Source organism: Rhinoraja longicauda, chromosome 2 (genome assembly GCF_053455715.1).
Source record: "Rhinoraja longicauda isolate Sanriku21f chromosome 2, sRhiLon1.1, whole genome shotgun sequence".
NCBI classification, from domain to species: Eukaryota; Metazoa; Chordata; class Chondrichthyes; order Rajiformes; family Arhynchobatidae; genus Rhinoraja; species Rhinoraja longicauda.
Genome location: NC_135954.1, coordinates 4,425,665 through 4,443,164, shown reverse-complemented (window position 1 = coordinate 4,443,164; position 17,500 = coordinate 4,425,665). Strand labels below are relative to the sequence as shown.

The window sequence follows — 17,500 nt, the reverse complement described above, 5'->3', positions numbered from 1 at the left end:
TGTGTGTGTGTCTCTCTACATTATATATATACATGTGTGTGTGTCTCTCTACATCTCTCTCTATATATATATATGTATATGTGTGTGTGTGTGTCTCTCTCTACATCTCTCTCTCTACATCTCTCCCTCTATATATTTATATATTTATATATATATATATGTGTGTGTTTGTGTGTGTCTCTCTCTCTCTCTTTCTCTCTCTACATCTCCCTGGCGTTTGAGGCTCATTGAGGAGGCGCTGTGAACTGTTTGCGTGCTACTACTTACTGTATGTTTCATTTTTTTCCCCTTAGTACCTAATCTGATGTACAGCACTTTGGTCAACGTGGGTTGTTTTTAAATGTGCTGTACAAATAAAATTGACTTGACTTGACTTGACTATATATATATATATATATGTGTGTGTGTGTGTGTGTGTGTGTCTCTCTACATCTCTCTCTCTATGTATATCCATATATATATATGTGTGTGTGTGTGTGTGATTGTCTCTCTCTCTCTCTCTCTACATCTCTCTCTATATATACATGTGTGTGTGTGTGTGTGTGTGTCTCTCTCTCTGCATTTATATATATATATGTGTGTGTGTGTGTTTGTGTCTGTGTGTGTGTCTCTATATATACGTGTGTCTGTTTTTGTGTCTGTCTCTCTCTACATTTATATATATGTATATATATATGTGTGTGTGTGATTGTGTCTGTGTGTGTGTGTGATTGTTTCTGTGTGTGTGTCTCTCTACATCTCTCTCTATATATATATATGTATATATATATATGTGTGTGTGTGTCTCTCTACATCTCTATATACATGTGTGTGTGTGTGTGTGTGTGTGTGTGTGTGTGTGTGTGTGTGTGTGTGTGTGTGTGTGTGTGTGTGTGTGTGTGTCTCTACATCTCTATATATATGTGTGTGTGTGTGTGTGTGTGTGTGTGTGTGTGTGTGTGTGTGTCTCTGTCTGCATCTCTCTCTCTCTCTAGGAGCAAAGAGGTCCTTCTACAGTTGTACCGGGCCCTGGTGAGACCGCACCTGGAGTACTGTGTGCAGTTTTGGTCTCCAAATTTGAGGAAGGATATTCTTGCTATGGAGGGCGTGCAGCGTAGGTTCACTAGGTTAATTCCCGGAATGGCGGGACTGTCGTATGTTGAAAGGCTGGAGCGATTGGGCTTGTATACACTGGAATTTAGAAGGATGAGGGGGGATCTTATTGAAACATATAAGATAATTAGGGGATTGGACACATTAGAGGCAGGAAACATGTTCCCAATGTTGGGGGAGTCCAGAACAAAGGGCCACAGTTGAAGAATAAGGGGCAGGCCATTTAGAACGGAGATGAGGAAGAACTTTTTCAGTCAGAGAGTGGTGAAGGTGTGGAATTCTCTGCCTCAGAAGGCAGTGGAGGCCAGTTCGTTGGATGCTTTCAAGAGAGAGCTGGATAGAGCTCTTAAGGAAAGCGGAGTGAGGGGGTATGGGGAGAAGGCAGGAACGGTGGTACTGATTGAGAGTGATCGGCCATGATCGCATTGAATGGTGCTGGCTCGAAGGGCTGAATGGCCTACTCCTGCACCTATTGTCTATTGTCTATTGTCTATATATATATATATATATATATATATATATATATATATACATATATATATACATGTGTGTGTGTCTCTCTCTCTACATCTCTCTCTATATATATATGTGTGTGTGTGTATGTGTGTGTGTGTGTGTGTGTGTCTCTCTACATCTCTCTCTATATATGTATGTGTGTGTGTGTATGTGTGTGTGTGTGTGTGTGTGTGTGTGTGTGTATGTGTGTGTGTGTGTGTGTGTGTGTGTGTGTGTATGTGTGTGTGTATGTGTGTGTGTGTGTGTGTGTGTGTGTGTCTCTCTCTCTCTACATCTCTATCTATCTCTATCTATCTATATATATATATATATATATATGTGTGTGTTTGTGTGTTGGGTTTACAAGCTGCAAGCTTCACAGAGAATGATTTAGAAGCCTAACTGTGGGGTGAAGAATGTCCACTATGTACTGACTAATTCTTTTTTTTTGCAAAGGAAACTGGAATTGGAATTGGAAATGAAATTTAAAGGGCAGACAAAGAAAAAAAAATTGGTGGTGGGCTGGGTGGCGGGACAGGCAGCGTCTCTGGAGAGAGGAATGGGCTGACGTTTCGGGTCGAGACCCTTCTTCAGACTGGTGTTATTTATTTTTCAAATGAAATTGTTGTGTTGCACGCGTGAAAGGGGAATTTGGGGGCGGGTGGTGGTGGAGCAAAGATGGGGCTTATTTATTTCTTTGTCCTACTCTGTGTATATATGTTGGTGAACGGTTGTGGTCAGGGTTAGTGCCAAGGGGTGATAGACACGCACACACACACTCACACACACACACACACACACATACTACACAGACACACACACAGACACACACACACACACACACACACACACACACACACACACACACACAGACATACACATACACACAGACACACACACACACACACACACATACTACACAGACACACACACACACACACACACACACATACTACACAGACACACACACACAGACACACACACACACACACACACACACACACACACACACACACACACAGACATACACATACACACAGACACACACACACACACACACACACACACACACATACTACACAGACACACACACACACACACACACATACACTACTACACAGACACACACACACACAGATATACTACACACACACACACACACGCGCACACACACACACGCACACACACCACACACACACAGTCAGACAGACAGACACACACACAGATAAACACACTAGAGACACACACACGCACACACACGCACATTATGCACAGATGCACACTGGCACATAGACACACACGCACACACACGCACACACGCACACAGTAGGGACAAACGGGCACTGCACACACAGGTGTGACAGAGAGTGGCCGGGGTGAGACTGGTCCTTGATTGTGCTGCTGGCCTTGCCGAGGCAGCGTGAGGTGTAGATGGAGTCGGTGGAAGGGAGGTTGGTTTGTGCGATGGTCCGGGCTGCCTCCACAACTCCCAGCAATGTCTGCAACTTGCTCGTTCGGTAGTCAGTCGAACCACCCGACACTGCGTAAAGAGGACAGGCATCAAATGCTGGAGTAACTCAGCGGGTCAGGGAGCATCTCTGGAGAGAAGGAATGGGTGACGTTTCGGGTCGAGACCCTTCTTCAGGCTGAGAGTCGGGGGGGGAAGGGGGGGGAGAGTTACGGAAAGGGTAAGGTGTGAAAACGGCAGATCTAAGCAGGCGATGGTCAAGGAAATGTAGAACGGTTCAATTTTAGCAGAGAGGCACACAATTAGTAATATTTAATCTGGAGGACAGCGAAACTAGTCGGAGAACTAGGGTGGGGGAGGGATGGAGAGAGGGGGAAAGCAAGGGTCACTTGAAGTTAGAGAAGTCAATGTTCATACCGCTGGGGTGTAGCTGCCCAAGCGAAATATGAGGTGCTGTTCCTCCAATTTGCGCTGGGCCTCACTCTGACAATGGAGGAGGCCCATGACATAAAGGTCAGTGTGGGAGTGGGAGGGGGAGTTGAAGTGCTGAGCCACCGGGAGATCAGGTTGGTTTAGGCGGACTGAGCGGAGGTGTTGAGCGAAACGATCACCGAGCCTGCGCTTGGTCTCGCCGATGTACAGGAGTCCCGCATATGTGGAGTACTTGTCTGTACAGGGTTTGTACGTTCTCCCCGTGACCCGCGTGGGTTTTCTCCGAGATCTTCGGTTTCCTCCCGCGCTCCACAGACGTGCAGGTTTGTAGGTGAATTGGCTTGGTGTAAATGTAAATCGTCCATAGTGTGTGTGACAATAGACAATAGACAATAGGTGCAGAAGGAGGCCATTCGGCCCTTCGAGCCAGCACCGCCATTCAATGTGATCATGGCTGATCATTCTCAATCAGTACCCCGTTCCTGCCTTCTCCCCATACCCCCTGACTCCGCTATCCTTAAGAGCTCTATCTTGCTCTCTCTTGAATGCATTCAGAGACTTGGCCTCCACAGCCGTCTGAGGCAATGAATTCCACAGATTCACCACCCTCTGACTGAAGAAATTCCTCCTCTTCTCCTTCCTAAAAGAACGTCCTTTAATTCTGAGGCTGTGCCCTCTGGTCCTAGACTCTCCCACTAGTGGAAACATCCTCTCCACATCCACTCTATCCGGGCCTTTCACTATTCGGTAAGTTTCAATGAGTTCCCCCCTCATCCTTCTAAACTCCAGCGAGTACAGGCCCAGTGCTGACAAACGGTCAAGTGCTGTGAAATGCCACCATTGTACCTGTCTCCATCACTAACCATGCAGTACTGTCTGTACGGAGTTTGTACGTTCCCCCCGTGACCTGCGTGGGTTTTCTCCGGGTGCTCCGGTTTCCTCCCACACTCCAAAGACGTGCGGGTTTGTAGGTTAATTGGCTTTGGTAAATTGACTCTTGTGTGTGCGATAGTCCATGTTCATGCGTGATAGGAGCAGAATTAGGCCATTCGGCCCATCAAGTCCACTCCGCCATTCAATCATGGCTGATCGATCTCTCCCTCCTAACCCCATTCTCCTGCCTTCTTCTCTCCATAACCCCTGACACCCGCACAAATCAAGAATCTATCTACTGTATCTCTGCCTTAGAAATATCCACTGACTTGGCCTCCACAGGCAATGAATTTCACAGATTCTCCACCCTCTGACTGAAGAAATTCCTCCTCATTTCCCTCGTAAAGGTACGTCCTTTTAATTCTGAGGCTGTGCCCTCTGGTCCTAGACTCTCCCACTAGTGGAAACATCCTCTCCACATCCACTCTATCCAGGCCGCTCACTATTCTGTAAGTTTCAATGAGGTCCCCCCCCTCATCCTTCTAAACTCCAGCGAGTACAGACCCAGTGCTGACAAACGCTGGGGACAGGGCAAGTGGAAGACCTTGCTAGGACAATTGTTTGTACTATTGTAATCTGAGCAGGAACTGATATTGAAAGGCAGTGTATCAGTGGCGAAGAAAGTCATTTGATAAAAATGAAAATGAAGTCACGGTGGCGCAGCGGTAGAGTTGCCGCCTTACAGCGAATGCAGCGCCGGAGACCCGGGTTCCATCCTGACCACGGGTGCTTATATATTCACAAAATGCTGGAGGAACTCAGCAGGTCAGGCAGCATCTCAGGAGAGAAGGAATGGGTGACGTTTCGGGTCGAGACCCTTCTTCAGTCTGAAGAAGGGTCTTGACCCGAAACGTCACCCATTCCTTCTCTCCTGAGATGCTGCCTGACCTACTGAGTTACTCCAACATTTTGTGAATAAATACCTTCGATTTGTACCAGCATCTGCAGTAATTTTCTGACTATGGGCACTGTGGAATTCTCTGCCACAGAAGGTAGTTGAGGCCAGTTCATTGGCTATATTTAAGAGGGAGTTAGATGTGGCCCTTGTGGCTAAAGGGATCAGGGGGTATGGAGAGAAGGCAGGTACGGGATACTGAGTTGGATAATCAGCCATGATCATATTGAATGGCGGTGCAGGCTCGAAGGGCCGAATGGCCTACTCCTGCACCTATTTTCTATGTTTCTATGTCTGTACGGAGTTTGTACGTTCCCCCCGTGACTTGCGTGGGTTTTCTCCGAGATCTTCGGTTTCCTCCCACGCTCCAAAGACGTACAGGTATGTAGGTTAATTAGCTTCTGTAAATTGTCCTTGGTGTGTGAAGGATAGAGCTAGTGTACGGGGTGATGGCTGGTCGGCACAGATCCGATGGGCCGAAGGGCCTGTTTCCACGCTGTGACTCTAAACAAAACGAAACTAAGTGTCACGCAAGTTTTAACTGTATCGGTTGACGGCTATGGAACCAATTGCTATTCCAAATGATTCACTGAAATGATATTTTGAGCTACGTTTGGAGCATTCTAGGAATCATTCCTTGCATCTGGGTTAGCCCTTCCAGATGAGACAGAGGTTCACCTGCACCTCCTCCAACCTCATCTACTGTATCCGCTGTTCCAGGTGTCAACTTCTCTACATCGGCGAAACCAAACGCAGGCTCGGCGATCATTTCGCTCAACACCTCCGCTCAGTCCGCCTTAACCAACCTGATCTCCCGATGGCTCAGCACTTCAACTCCCCCTCCCACTCCCAGTCTGACCTTTCTGTTCTGGGCCTCCTCCATTTAGGATCGCCAACTGTCCCGTGTTAGCCGGGACATCCCGTATTTTGGGCTAAATTGCTTTATCCCGTACGGGACCGCCCCTGTCCCGTATTAGGCCCAGGGGGGCGCTGTAGGCCCGGACACTGTAGGCCCGAACACTGTAGGCATGAACACTGTACGTCCCGGACACTGTAGACCCAGGGGGCACTGTAGGCCCGAACACTGTAGGCCCAGGGGGCCGCTGTAGGTCCGGACCCTGTAGGCCCAGGGGGCCGCTGTAGGTCCGGACCCTGTAGGCTAACGGAGTGCGTTCGGGGAGTGGGGCCGAGTGTGTTCGCCGATCTGAGGTTGCGTAGCAACCCGCCTCCAGGCCCGGGCGGCCGCCATTTTTGTGGAACAGGAGCACATGGCCGCTGGCTAGGTGAGGTCACATGGGGCGCGGGCAGTGACGTCATCCTTTGTCCCTTATTTGGGAGTTAGAAAGTTGGCAACCCCTACCTCCACTGGCAGAATGAGGCCCAGCGCAAATCGAAGGAACAGCACCTCATATTTCGCTTGGGCAGCTTACACCCCAGCGGTATGAACATTGACTTCAGGTAGCCCCTGCTTTCCCTCTCTATCCCCTCCCCCTTCCCGGTTCTCCCACCAGTCTTCCCGTCTCCGACTACATCCTATCTCTGTCCCGCCCCCTCCCCTGACATCAGTCTGAAGAAGGGTCTCGACCCGAAACGTCACCCATTCCTTCTCTCCCGAGATGCTGCCTGACCCGCTGAGTTACTCCAGCATTTTGTGTCCACCCTTCTTTGCATTCCCTTTAACGGATGATTTAACATTATTTGCTATTAGGAAATAATGTTATACTCTGACTGTACACGAGGACGCCAATGATTAGCGTCGGCAATTATATATTTAATAAATTGTGACTGCAACGATTAAAATGACACATACCATAATTGTTCCACTGACGTGCATACAACATATTTTAATATGTAAAGATCTTAAAATGCATCAGACTTTGAATTTTAGAGATACAGTGCGGAAACAGGCCCTTCAGCCCACCGAGTCCACGCCGACCAGCGATCCCCGCACACTAACACTATCCTACACACACCTACACACACTAACACTATCCTACACACACCTACACACACTAACACTATCCTACACACACCTACACACACTAACACTATCCTACACACACCTACACACACTAACACTATCCTACACACACCTACACACACTAACACTATCCTACACACACCTACACACACTAACACTATCCTACACACACCTACACACACTAACACTATCCTACAGACAACTTTCAATTTTACAGAAGACCACTAATAGACAATAGACAATAGGTGCAGGAGGAGGCCATTCGGCCCTTCGAGCCAGCACCGCCATTCAATGTGATCATGGCTGATCATTCTCAATCAGTACCCCGTACCTGCCTTCTCCCCATACCCCCTGACTCCGCCATCCTGACTCCTCTATCTAGCTCTCTCTTGAATGCATCCAGAGAATCGGCCTCCACTGCCTTCTGAGGCAGAGAATTCCACAGATTCACAACTCTCTGGGTGAAAAAAGTTTTTCCTCATCTCAGTTCTAAATTGCCTCCCCCTTATTCTTAAACTGTGGCCCCTTGTTCTGGACTCCCCCAACATCGGGAACATGTTTCCTGCCTCCAGCGTGTCCAACCCCTTAATAATCTTATACGTTTCGATAAGATCTCCTCTCATCCTTCTAAATTCCAGCGTGTGCAAGCCCAGTCTCTCCAGTCTTTCAACATATGACAGTCCCGCCATTCCGGGAATTAACCGACAAACCTGTGTGTTTTTTGGAGTGTGGGAGGAAACCGGAGCACCCGGAGAAAACCCACGCAGGTCACGGGGAGAACGTACAAACTCCGTACAGACAGCACCCGTAGTCGGGATCGAACTCGGATGTTGAAAGAACAAGGGGCCACAGTTTAAGAATAAGGGGTAGGCCATTTAGAACTGAGATGAGGAAAAACTTTTTCAGTCAGAGAGTTGTGAATCTGTGGAATTCTCTGCCTCAGAAGGCAGTGGAGGCCAATTCTCTGAATGCATTCAAGAGAGAGCTAGATAGAGCTCTTAAGGAAAGCGGAGTCAGGGAGTATGGGGAGAAGGCAGGAACGGGGTACTGATTGAGAATGATCAGCCATGATCACATTGAATGGTGGTGCTGGCTCGAAGGGCCGAATGGCCTCCTCCTGCACCTATTGTCTATTGTATCTCTGGCGCTGTGAGGTAGCAACTCTACCGCTACGCACTGATTGAATGGCAGAGTAGACCGGATGGGCCGAATGGCCTATTTCAGCTCCTATCACTTATGGATTTATGGTGAGGTTTTCGGTGAGGTTTTGAGGAACTGTGTCTGAACGAGTTTCTCATGGGACTTGTGAACACGTCAGGCTACTGTTTGTACAGTAACCGCACGGCTAACCAAGCTGGATTGTGGGAGCACTCTTTATTGCCCTCTGATCAATAAGACTGCAGCTGTACCATGTTACTGCGCTGGGATCGGTGGTTCAGGAGTCAAGAGCATTTAATTGTCAAATGTATCGGTAATTGAATACATAGACTGGAGTAACTCAGCGGGTCAGGCAGCGTCTCTGGGGAACATGGATAGGTGACGTTTCACAGAGTGCTGGAGTAACTCAGCGGGTCAGGCAGCATCTGTGGAGAACATGGATAGGTGACGTTTCACAGAGTGCTGGAGTAACTCAGCGGGTCAGGCAGCAGTCACGTAGGTGAGATCACGTGGGGCGCGGGGCGGTGATGTCACCTTTTGTCCCTTATTTTGGAGTGAGAAAGTTGGCAACCCTAGATGCAATGCTGTAGCTTTATAAGGCACAGTTCAGACTGCATTTGGAGTATTTTTTGTTGCGTTCGTTCCAATCAACGATAAGACTCTCCAGTAACTGAACACTGTAGATAGCTTGATTGTAATCATGTAAAACGGCTATGACATTAGTGCAAGATAAAGTCCATTAAAGTCCAATTAAAGATACTCTCTAGTTGGTGGGAGGATGGTTCAGTTGCCTGATAACAGTTGGGAAGAAACTGTCCCTGAATCTGGAGGTGTGCGTTTTCACACTTCTGTACTGATAAAGCCGGCATTTATGAGGATGTTTAGATTAGTTTAGTTTAGAGATACAGCGCGGAAACAGGCCCTTCGGCCCACTGGGAGCGCGCCGACCAGCGATCCCCGCACACAAAACAGTATCCTACACCCACTAGGTACAATTTTTACATTTAGACCAAGCCAATTGACCTACAAACCTGTACGTCTTTGGAGTGTGGGAGGAAACCAAAGATCTCGGAGAAAACCCACGCAGGTCACGGGGAGAACGTACAAACTCCGTACAGACGGCACCCGTAGTCGGGATCGAACCCGGGTCTCTGGCGCTGCATTCGCTGTAAGGCGGCAACTCTACCGCTGCGCCACCGTGTCACACTGATGTCAGGAACAAGCTGCCAGATGAGTTAGTTGAGGCAGGGACTATCCCAACGTTAGACAGGGCAGGTTTGGAGGGATATGGACCAAGCGCAGGCAGGTGGGCCAAGTGTAGCTGGGATATTGTTGGCCGGTGTGGGCAAGTCTTTTACCCAGAGTTGGGGAATTTATTTGCAGCAGCTTTACAGGCCTATTTTGGCAATAATCAATATTATAATAAATTAATGATCAGTAATACCAGGTAACTGGATCACTATACTGCAAAACCAAAGTCTGTAATGCATAGGGTTGCCAACTATCTCACTCCCAAATAATGGACAAGGTGACATCACCGCCCCACGCCCCACGTGATCTCACCCAGCCAGCGGCCACGTGCTCCCGCTCCACCAATGGCGGCCACCCTGGCCGGGAGGCGGGTTGCTATGCAACTTCCGTTAGGCGGCGCCCGGGCCTCCGGGCCTACACTGTCCTGGCCTACAGTGTCCGGGCCTACAGTGTCCTGGCCTACAGTGTCCGGGCCTACAGTGTCCTGGCCTACAGTGTCCGGGCCTACAGCGCCCCCCAGGCCTAATATGGGGCAAGGGCGGTCCCGTACTGGACAAACCAATTTAGCCCAAAATACGGGATGTCCCTGCTAATACGGGACAGTTGGTGACCCTCGTAGTACAACCAAATCAAGATCTCTATCCAAGCTTTTCACCACTCATTGAATCATACAGAATAGTGAGCGGCCTGGATAGAGTGGATGTGGAGAGGATGTTTCCACTAGTGGGAGAGTCTAGGACCAGAGGGCACAGCCTCAGAATTAAAGAACTTTCCTTTAGGAAGGAGATGAGACATTTCTTCATTCAGAGGGTGGTGAATCTGTGGGATTCATTGCCACAGAAGGCTGTGGAGGCCAAGTCAATTAATATTCTTATGGCGGAGATTGACAGATTCCTGATTCGTGCGGGTGTCAGGGGTTACGGGGAGAAGGCAGGAGAATGGGGTTGGGAGGGAGAGATAGACCAGCCATGATTGAATGGCGGAATAGACTTGATGGGCCGAATGGCCTAATTCTACCCTTATTCCTTATGACCTTTTGATCGCAAGAAATTGTAGAGAGTTGTGGATGCAGCCCAGTCTATCACACACTAGACCAAACTCCCCACCATTGTAGATGTAGCCCACACACACCACACACTCCCCACCATTGTGGATGCAGCCCAGTCTATCACACACTAGACCAAACTCCCCACCATTGTGGATGTAGCCCACACACACACCACACACTCCCCACCATTGTGGATGTAGCCCACACACACACCACGCACTCCCCACCATTGTAGATGTGGCCCAGGCCATCACACACACACACACCACACACTCCCCACCATTGTGGATGTAGCCCACACACACACACCACGCACTCCCCACCATTGTGGATGCAGCCCAGTCTATCACACACTAGACCAAACTCCCCACCATTGTAGATGTGGCCCAGGCCATCACACACACACACCACACACTCCCCACCATTGTAGATGTAGCCCACACACACACACCACGCACTCCCCACCATTGTAGATGTAGGCCCAGTCCATCACACACTAGACCAAACTCCCCACACTGGCCCCATCTACACTTCACGCTGCCTCGAGAAAGCAGCCAACACAATCAAAGACTTCAGTGCTGAACTTCTGTCCAGCTCATTGGTGACCCTCGGACTATCCTTGATCGGACTTTACTGGCTTTACCTTGCACTGAACGTTATTCCCTTATCATGTATCTGTACACTGATCATGTTATTCCCACTAAATGGATTGATTGGAGTCATAGATTGTCTTTCCGCTGACTGGTTAGCACGCAACAAAAAGCGTTTCGCTGTACCTCGGTACACGTGACAATAAACTGAATTGAATAGAAAAATAGAAAGACTTGTCCCACCCCGGTCATCCCTTCCTCTCCCCGCTCCCGTCTGTCAGAAGGTACAGAAGCTTGAAAGCGCGCACCACCAGACTCAGGAACAGCTTCTGCCCCTCTGTTATCAGGCTTCTGAACGGCCCTTCCATAAGCTGGGGTACTGTCCGATTCACCTCTACCCCATTGCGGACATTGGACTTTGTTTCTGGAGCTGGTGCGCTACGATGCTGAGAACTATATTCTGCACTCTGTATCTTCCCCTTTGCTCTACCTATTGTTCTTGAGATTGACTTGATTGTATTTACGTCTATTTTTATCTGATCCTCTCTCACCTTAAAGCTCTGCTTTTTGGTCTTTGAGGCAACCCAACCTCATGAAACTAAATATAAGTGTATTGATCGAGGAGACGAGGATTGTTTACCTGAGACTGAAATATCAAGTCGTAGAGGGCACTCCCAAATAAAGGACAAAGGGTGACGTCACCGCCCCACGCCCCACGTGACCTCACCCAGCCAGCGGCCACGTGCTTCCGCCCTACCAATGGCGGCCGCCCGGGCAGGGAGGTGGCTTGCTTCGCAACCACCGTTAGGCAGCGTCTGGGCCTACAGTGTCCGGAACTAAAGCAGCCCCCGTGCCTACAGTGTCCGAGCCTACAGTGTCTGGGCCTACAGCGTCCGGGCCTACAGCGTCCGGGCCTACAGCGTCCGGGCCTACAGCGTCCGGGCCTACAGCGTCCGGGCCTACAGCGTCCGTGCCTACAGCGTCCGGGCCTACAGCGTCCGGGCCTACAGTGTCCGGGCCTACAGCGCCCCCCCGGGCCTAATACGGGCCAAGGGCGGTCCCGTACGGGACAAACCAATTTAGCCCAAAATACGGGATGTCCCGGCTAATACGGGACAGTTGGCAACCCAAGGTGTGGGGCATGTTTTTCACAGGGTGCCTGGAACACGCTGCCAGGGGTGGTGGTGGAGGCAGATATGATAGTGATGTTTAAGAGGCATTTGGATAGGCAAGTGGAAGTGCAGGGAATAGAGGGATATGGATCATGTACCGGCAGATGAGATCTCCCCTCATCCTCCTGCGCTCCATGGAATAGAGACCCAGCCTGCTCAACCTCTCCCTGTAGCTCACACCCTCTAGTCCTGGCAACATCCTCGTAAATCTTCTCTGAACCCTTTCCAGCTTGACAATATCCTATAACATGGTGCCCAGAACTGAACACGATATTCTAAATGCGGCCTCACCAACGTCTTATACAACTGCAACGTGACCTCCCAACTTCTATACTCAGTACTCTGACTGATGAAGGCCAAAGTGCCAGAAGCCTTTTTGACCACCTTATCTACCTGCGACACGACCTTCAAGGAACCATGCACCTATGCTCCTAGATCCCTCTGCTTTGCAACACTACCCAGAGGCCTACCATTCACTGTGTAGGTCCTGCCCTTGCTCGACGTCCCAAAATGCAACACCTCGCACTTCTCTGTATTAAATTCCATCAACCATTCCTCCGCCCACCTGGCCAATCGATCCAGATTAGGCTTGTATTCACTGGAGTTTAGAAGGACGAGAGGGGATCTTATAGAGACATATATATTTATAAAAGGACTGAACAAGCTAGATGCAGGAAAAATGTTCCCAATGTTGGGGGAGTCCAGAACCAGGGGCCACAGTCTTAGAATAAAGGGGAGGCCATTTAAAACTGAGGTGAGAAGGAACTTTTTCACCCAGAGAGTTGTGAATTTGTGGAATTCTCTGCCAGGACTGTCAACTTTGATAACCCCAGAGACTAAATTTTTGTCGACACTTTTTGTGCTATGTTTAGTAACTTATTAACTTTATTTATATGCTGTAACTGTAATTATTTTTGTGCACAACCCGCAGGCATTGCCACTTTCATTTCTGCACATCGAGTATGTGTATGTGACAAATAAATTTGACTTGACTTGACTTGACTTGGAGGCCAATTCACTGGATGAATGTAAGAGAGAGTTAGATAGAGCTCTAGGGGCTAGTGGAATCAAGGGACATGGGGAGAAGGCAGGCACGGGTTACTGATTGTGGATGATCAGCCATGATCACAATAAATGGCGGTGCTGGCTCAAAGGGCCGAATGGCCTCCTCCTGCACCTATGTTTCTATGTTTCCAGATCCTGCTGCAATCGTTCACAGCCATCTTCACTATCTGCAAAACCACCCACTTTTGTATCATCAGCAAACTTGCTAATCTTGTCTCGTATGTTCTCATCCAAATCATTGATTTTTGAGATTTAGGTTTAGATTTAGAGATACAGCGCGGAAACAGGCCCTTCGGCCCACCGAGTCCGCGCTGCCCAGTGATCCCCGCACACTAACACTATCCTACACACACTAGGGACAATTTATCTTTACATTTACCCAGTCAATTAACCTACAAACCTGTACGTCTTTGGAGTGTGGGAGGAAACCGAAGATCTCGGAGAAAACCCACGCAGGTCACGGGGAGAATGTACAGACGGCGCCCGTAGTCAGGATCGAACCTGAGTCTCTGGCGCTGCATTCGCTGTAAGGCAGCAACTCTACCGCTGCGCCACTGTGCCGTCCGCGTGATGTAGTTGACAAACAGTAACGGGCCCAGCACTGAACCCTGAGGCACACCACTAGTCACGGGCCTCCAGTCCGAGAAGCAACCTTCCACCTTCACCCTCTGCTTCCTACCATGGTCTTGATTTTGTTGCTGTTATACAGATGGTTAGAACATAGAAGAGTTCCGCGTGTAAACACTTTATACACAAGCCGCACGGTGGCACAGCGGTAGAGTCGCTGCCTCATGGCGCCAGAGACCCGGGTTCCATCCCGACTACGGGCGCCGTCTGTACGGAGTTTGCACGTTCTCCCCGTGACCTGCGCGGGTTTTCCCCGAGATCTTCGGTTTCCTCCCACACTCCAAAGGCGTGCGGGTTTGTAGGTTAATTGGCTTGGTAGAAATGTAAAGTTGTCCTATGTGTGTGTGTAGGATAGCGTTAGTGCGCGGGGATCGCTGGGCGGTGCAGACTTGGTGGGCCGAAGGGCCTGTTTCCGCGCTGTATCTCTAAACTAAACTACACCAAGCCTATATTTGCAAAGAAGGAAACAACGAGGTTCATTGGACGATTAGGAATATATACTCAGTTTATGAGAGTCATAGAGTGACACAGTGTGGAAACAGGCCCTTCAGCCCAACTTGCCCACACCGACCAACACGCCCCTTCTACACTAGTCCCACCTGCCTGCGTTTGGCCTGTATCCCTCTAAACCTGTCTTGTCCATGTACCTGTTCAAATGTCTTTTAAATGTTGTTATAGTCCCTGCCTCAACCACCTCCTCTGGCAGCTCGTTCCAAACTACAAAACAGAATAGAATTTTTTTTTTCACACAAAACATAAATTAATACAGTACATTAAATTAGTCCCTGGTGATATGAGAGTTAACAGTCCTGATGGCCTGTGGGAAGAAACTCCGTCTCATCTTCTCTGTTTTCACAGCGTGACAGCGGAGGCGTTTGCCTGACCGTAGCAGCTGGAACAGTCCGTTGCTGGGGTGGCAGGGGTCCCCCATAATGTTGCTGGCTCTGAATCTGCACCTCCTGATGTATAGGTCCTGCAGGGGGGCGAGTGTAGTTCCCATGGTGCGTTCAGCCGAACGCACTACTCTCTGCAGGGCCATCCTGTCCTGGGCAGAGCTGTTCCCAAACCAGACTGTGATGTTGCCGGACAGGATGCTCTCTACAGCCCCAGAGTAGAAGCACTGAAGGATCCCTGTCTTCAGTCAGAGGGTGGTGAATCTGTGGAATCCATTGCCACAGAAAGCTGTGGAGGCCAAGTCAGTGGATATTTTTAAGGCAGAGATAGATAGATTCTTGATTAGTACCGGTGTCAGGGGTTACGGGGAGAAGGCAGGAGAATGGGGTTGAGAGGGAGAGATAGATCAGCCACGATTGAGTGGCGGACTGGACTTGATGGGCCAAATGGCCGAATTCTGCTCCTGTCACGTGAACATAAACTTACCTCTCCACCCCCCTGTGTATCCACGCGCCCCTCCAAAAGCCTCTTCAACGCCACTATCGTAACTGTCTCCACCACCACCCCTGGCAGCGCGTTCCATGCCCCCACCGACCTTCCTTCTGCCCCGTAAATCTCCTGTAGAAGTTTCCCCGTCTTTAACGGGCGTCAAAGCTATGCCCTCTAGTCTTTGACATGTCCACCCTGGGGTTCAAAAAAAAAAGATGTCTATCCTTTCTATGCCTCAACTCGAAACCCTGGTATCACAGAATGCTGGAGTAACTCAGCGGGTCGGGCAGCATCTCTGGAGAGAAGGAATGGGCGACGTTTCGTGGTCGAGACCCTTCTTCATTCTGAAGAAGGGTCTCGACCCGAAACGTCGCCCATTCCTTCTCTCCTGAGATGCTGCCTTCCCCCGCTGAGTTAGTCCAGCATTTTGTGTCTACCTTCCATTTGTACCAGCATCTGCAGTTATTTTCCTTTAAACTCGAAAACCTGTTCCGTTTGTCTGATTGAGCTAACGTGGTAAATACAGGACCCATTGTCACATTTAGTGACCTTTATAAACAGTTTGAAGACACCCCTTCTCATAGTTCGTAAGTTCTAGGAACAGAATTCGGCCATTCGGCCCACCAGTCTACTCCGCTGTTCAATCATGGCTGATCTCTCTCTCCCTCCTAACCCCATTCTCCTGCCTTCTCTCCGTAACCCCTGACACCCGCACTGATCAAGAATCTATCTATCTCTGCCTTAAAAATATCCAATGACTTGGCCTCCACAGCCGTCTGTGGCAAAGAATTCCACAGATTCACCCATGATTGAACGGTGGAGTAGACTTGATGGGCCGAATGGCCGAGTGGCTAGAAGATTCAACACACTCTGACCCAAGAAATCCCTCACGTCTCCATTCGAGTCACAGAGATACAGCGCGGAAACAGGCCCTTTGGCCCAACTTGCCCACACCGGCCAACATGTCCCATCTACACACCAGTCCCACCTGCCCGCATTTGGTCCATATCCCTCCAAGCCTGTCCTGTCCATGTGCCTGTCTAACTGTTTCTAACTGTGTTAACTATAGACAATAGACAATAGGTGCAGGAGGAGGCCATTCGGCCCTTCGAGCCAGCACCGCCATTCAATGTGATCATCCACAATCAGTACCCCCCCGTTCCTGCCTTCTCCCCATACTCCCCTGACTCCGCTATCCTTAAGAGCTCTATCTAGCTCTCTCTTGAATGCATTCAGAGAATTGGCCTCCACTGCCTTCTGAGGCAGAGAATTCCACAGATTCACAACTCTCTGACTGAAAAAGTTTTCCTCATCTCCATTCTAAATGGCCTACCTCTTATTTTAAACTGTGGCCTCTGGTTCTGGACTCCCCCAACATTGGGAACATGTTTCCTGCCTCTAAGGTGTCCAACGCTTAATAATCTTATATGTTTCGATAAGATCCCCTCTCATCCTTCTAAATTCCAGTGTATACAAGCCTAGTCGCTCCAGTCTTTCAACATATGACAGTCCCGCCATTCCGGGAATTAACCTACGCTGCATGCCCTCAATAGCAAGAATATCCTTCCTCAAATTTGGAGACCAAAACTGCACACAGTACTCCAGGTGCGGTCTCACTAGGGCCCCTGTACAACTGCAGAAGGACCTCTTTGCTCCTATACTCAACTCCTCTTGTCATAAAGGCTAACATTCCATTGGCTTTCCTTCACTGCCTGCTGTACCTGCATGCTTCCTTTCAGTGACTGATGCACTAGGACACCCAGATCACCCAGGACACCTAGACTCTCCCACTGGTGGAAGCATCCTCTCCGCATCCGCGCCGCATGCTCTCCCATGATCTCATCCACAGAGTTGCGACTCTCTAATGACAGTTCCCCGAGAGAGCGACCCAACGCACAGGGGAATAGTTC

The 17,500-nt window shown here is 49.4% G+C and overlaps 1 protein-coding gene across 2 annotated transcripts in view; it reads left to right on the top strand.

Moving 5' to 3' along the window:
• phactr1 (phosphatase and actin regulator 1) overlaps positions 1-17,500 on the top strand; it is a 164,692-nt gene that overhangs the window by 340 nt on the left and 146,852 nt on the right. The gene's annotated exons all lie outside the window — the stretch shown is intronic.